The sequence below is a fragment of the Oratosquilla oratoria genome, chromosome 5, assembly GCF_046742065.1.
Source record: "Oratosquilla oratoria isolate Oo_2021 chromosome 5, ASM4674206v1, whole genome shotgun sequence".
Taxonomy (NCBI): Eukaryota; Metazoa; Arthropoda; class Malacostraca; order Stomatopoda; family Squillidae; genus Oratosquilla; species Oratosquilla oratoria.
In genome coordinates, this window is record NC_134781.1 from 30,639,719 (window position 1) to 30,644,718 (window position 5,000).

The window sequence follows — 5,000 nt, forward strand, 5'->3', positions numbered from 1 at the left end:
TCAGTGTACTTTTCCTCGTGATCAAAGTATATGACACATTACATTCAGCCAGGCACGGACACCTAGACTATGCATCGTCCACTTCATGTACCAAAAACATATCGAACGGGGTTCCACAAGACTCCATTCTTTCAACCAGATTATTTATAAAACACACAGTTATTCCTCTGCTTACGATCATTCGATCTACGATTTTTTTAAATCACTATGAATTTTGGCAAGAATGAATATATGTATATATACAGTATATATATATATATATATATATATATATATTTCTATATATATATATATATATATATACATAAGAGAGAGTGAATGAGTGTGTGTGTGTGTGTGTGTGTGTGTGTGTGTGTGTGTGTGTGTGTGTGTGTGTGTGTGTGTGTGTGTGTGTGTGTGTGTGTGTGTGTGTGTGTGTGTGTGTGTGTGTGTGTGTGTGTGTGTATGTGTGTGATTCACCATGGTCTTGGATCACGTGTTGGGCTCGTGATCGACAGCTATTTCCCTCTCGGAAGAGAGCTCAGAGCTCATATATGATCGATCTATGGGTAATGCTGTGACCTTACACGCACAAACACACCCAACTCCCCGCTCACGAGAGCTGAAGTAACGACCCGCAGCGCAGCGATACTGAAATTATTTCAGCCCTGGGCGAGATTCGAGCCCGGACCGCCGTAGTGGCAGCCGGGAACTATCCACCGCGCCACCGAGTCTGGTGTGTGTGTGTGTGTGTGTGTGTGTGTGTGTGTGTGTGTGTGTGTGTGTGTGTGTGTGTGTGTGTGTGTGTGTGTGTGTGTGTGTGTGTGTGTGTGTGTGTGTGTGTGTGTGTGTGTGTGTGTGTGTGTGTGTGTGTGTGTGTGTGATTACGCCTGTACATGCACGGGCTCACGCGCACGTGCAAGTTAGCTTCGGTGTTCTCGCAATTTTCCAGGGGTGGCGCACATAGGTTATATGTTTCCATGTTAATTCTTTTGCTAAATATGTGTGCTTAAGAAAGATTAGCTCATGTTTAATGATTGCTGTTTCATGTTGTATTCACAGCGAAGCCACCAGCCCTGTTTGTGTGCCTTCCCTTCCCATTTTCGACTTACGATTTTTTCGATTTACAATGGATTTCTCGGAACCGGATCCCATTCTAAGTTGAGGTGCACTTGTATACACGCACCACAAGAACGATGCAACCACTCCTTACTTGGAAACATGTGAGCTAAAGAAGCAATGGGTACTCACGGTCAAACTGTAGGTAGTGACAGCCAAGTTAGTAGTCACACATCACCAGTGACAACCACAAGTACTATATTGAACCACACCTCACACTAAATGTCATGTGCATCACACACAAACATACACACATACATAAACACACGCACGCATATACACACTCGATGGCGCAGTGGTAGCGTTCGCGGCTGTCAAATACGGTGGCCCGGGTTCGAATCCCGCCCAGGGCTGAAATAATTTCAGTATCGCTGAGATGCGAGTCGTTACTCCAATTCTCGTGGGCAAGGAGTTGGATGTGTGTATGTGCGTGTAAGGTCACAGCATTACCCACAAATCGGTCATATACGAACTCTGAGCTCTCATCCGAAAGGGTAATACCTGTCGATCACGAGTCCAACACGTGATCCAAGACCATGGTGAATCACATGCACACACACACCAAACAATAGGAACTACAACAATGACAATAGAAATGACAACAACGATGACGACAACTGGAGAGCCATCAGTGACCTGGAAAGATACGACCAGCTATCATAAAAACAGAACATAAGAATGTAGCAGATTGCAAAGGATCATAAGTCCTACACTAGGCAGTTCCATGTCCCTTACCACCTGCCATCTCTATCCATAAAGTTACCTCATCTTCTCTTAAAACAAATGTTTCAGTGCTTACTACATGGTTACTAAGACTATTCCATTACTACGACTTAAATCCATTACTACGAGCCCTGCCCTGCTGTTTTGATATGGTGACCTTGCCTGCCTGCATCACCTTTGATGAAACCCTTGACCCAATTGGACAAGAGACTATTAACCTTGAGAGCCCAGCCACACCAACCTTACGACCTGTTTCCGACCACCGGCGACCAGGCTGATTTTTGCTGTTCCTTTGTTTATAAAAATAATTCAAGGCAATGCTACAATTGGAATGAATCTCCCCCGTCATGAGGATGAATATGAAATAGCCACCTGGCGCTAACCATGAGAGAAACGAAAGTGCCACCATCGAAGGAGGTGGTCGGAAACAGGGTGTAAGCTTGGTGTAACTGGAGCTTTAACGAGGTGATGCAGTTTTCCCTTACCATCGTTTTTATTCGGGTTTGGCGGAGAGAAGCGAGTACCGGAGGGTTAGTCTGTAGTTCCGAGAAGCCAGGGCAGATTCTTTGGGCCTCGAGCTGAAGCGTTATCTATCATTCAACCAGCGTAAATAGAGTCCCACAATGCAATAGCTTATATAAATACAACCCATCGACACACTGCACCAAGGGATCAACTTAGAACTCCCCCCCACACACAAACACACACATACCTACTGATCTATAAAGTTCCGAAATGCTCCGCCATCGCTCTGCGCCGTCACTCGGGTCAGGGTAACATTTTTTATTATTCAATTTACGGTTTGAGAGCTTTAATGGTTAGGTTAGGTTAGGTTACTATTACCACTATTAATGCTCCAGCAGCAAAGAGTCGCCACTACCGGCTTGTCTACAATAAAGGACAAAGAAAAGGTGAAAACCTTCTCGATAAAAAAGAAAAAAGAAAAAAAAAATTGTAGATATATTTTGAGTAAATGAAGAGGAAGGATCGCCGTATAATACTGCAGCGGGGTACTGGCTCCAACCGTCAAGGTCTCCTCGCTCCTGAGGACCTGGTGTGAAAGTGGAACTACCCGTTGGATTGCCCTTGACCCGAGCGGTGGGACGGGAGAAGGGATATTCCCTCATCCACGAGGTACTGAGATGGGAGAGGTGTTGACGGCTTTTTAACTGTGCCTGTGGTGTATGTGCGATTTAACTCAGTATTCCTCGAGAGTGATATCAATTCCAGCGTTTTACTTTCCTATTGGGAATCGTATTCTCTGCGTGTTGTGTTGTGGTGCTGGGTTGGGTTTCTGTGTTGATGGTTAACCTAGGATGACTGTTGACTGTAGTGGACTCATCCTGTCTTCATTTGCCACACCCAAGGAGCAGTTGACCCTCCCCTTCCTCCCAAAAGAGCCACTGGGTCATCCCCCCCCCTTGGCGAGTTCCCCTCTCCCTCCTCCCCACTTTCGCCCTGCACCCCCAACTGATCCAAAGTCCCATGTACCAAGTATAAAGTTACAATGTACCATGGCTTATAATGAAGTGGGAACTTCGTTTAGACCAATGTATTTTATCTCTTCTTCGTCTTTTGGTTATTATTTGTTTGTTTGCTTGTTTTATGTTTCTTCTTTTTTCTCTTCTCCTTTTCTTCCTTTTGGGCTATGACTATTACTTCGACGTCTTCCTCTTCTTCTTAAGATACTTCTTCATTTCCTCTTCGTTTTATTTTTATTTTTCTTCTCCCTTTTCTTCTTCCTTTTCTTCTTCTTCTTCTTCTTCTTCCTCTTCTTCCTCTTCTTCTTCTTTTTCTTCTTCTTCCTCTTCTTCTTTAATGAATGCAACTGGCCTCGAATTTCCCCCACCAGAAATCCGAGACCCCACGTTTGTCTACAACGGTCTTCATATTACCTTAGATCTCTTCGTAAAAAATAGGACTATTATTTGTATTATGTGACTGTTGAGATGTTTCTATGTCACTATGTATATATATATATATATATATATATATATATATACATATATATATATATATATATGTATATATATGTATATATATGTATATATATTTATATAGATATATACATATATATATATATATATACACATATATATATGTATATATATGTATATATATATATTTATATATATATATATATATATATATATATATATATATATATATATATATATGCAAAAAGATCACAAAACCACGTGATCCAACAAATTGCTGATAACCACATAGGAAACCGGAAAAAAAAACTATAATTCCCAAACGCTTTCGTGATATTTCACATCTTCAGGGGAATACAAAAGAAGAAAATAACACATAGGTATATAAGAAGTATGAAAATAAACTGGGAAATGCACAGACAATACACATTAAGAAAATGTAACAAACATAAAAATACATAAAATCAAATTATTTTTGAAAAGATCTTTATATTATTAAAAATTTTGTCAATGATAAAAATATCTAATTCAAAAATACCATTGCTAATATTAATGTTGGATCCTTCAGATTTTTTATCATATACCTTTCAAAAACCTTCCTATTGGGATTATTGAAAGTTGTATGATAAAAATATCTGAAGGATCCAACATTAATATTAGCAATGATATTTTCAAATTAGATAATTTTATCATTGACAAAATTTGTAATCACATTAGATCTTTTAGAAAATAATTTTATTTTATATATTTTTATGATTGTTACATTTTCTCAATGTGTATTGTCTGTACCTTTCCCAATATATTTTCATACGTGTAACTTTTTTCTTTTGTATTCCCCTGAAGATAAAAATATCACAAAAGCGCTTGCGGATTCTAGTTTCTTTTTCGGTTTCCTTTGTGGTTATCAGTAATATACATATATATATATATATATATATATATATATATATATATATATATATATATTTTTTTTTTTTTTTTTTTTTTTTTTTTTTTTGAAAAACAGATACCGAACGTTTTCGTCTATTTAGACATTTTCAAAGGTACCTTTGAAAATGTCTAGATAAACTAAAACGTTCTGTATCTGTTTTTTTTCAATTTCCCGGTGGTTTCTGCAAAAATAGTTTATCACGTGTGTTTTATGATTTCTTTGCATGTATATGTATATACATATATATGTATATGTATATGTATATGTATATGTATATGTATATATATATATATATATATATATATATATAT

General features: G+C 38.5%; 1 protein-coding gene across 2 annotated transcripts in view; it reads left to right on the forward strand.

The window, feature by feature from the left end:
* The window catches only part of LOC143025433 (angiotensin-converting enzyme-like), an 83,449-nt gene that overhangs the window by 18,684 nt on the left and 59,765 nt on the right, over window positions 1–5,000 (forward strand). The gene's annotated exons all lie outside the window — the stretch shown is intronic.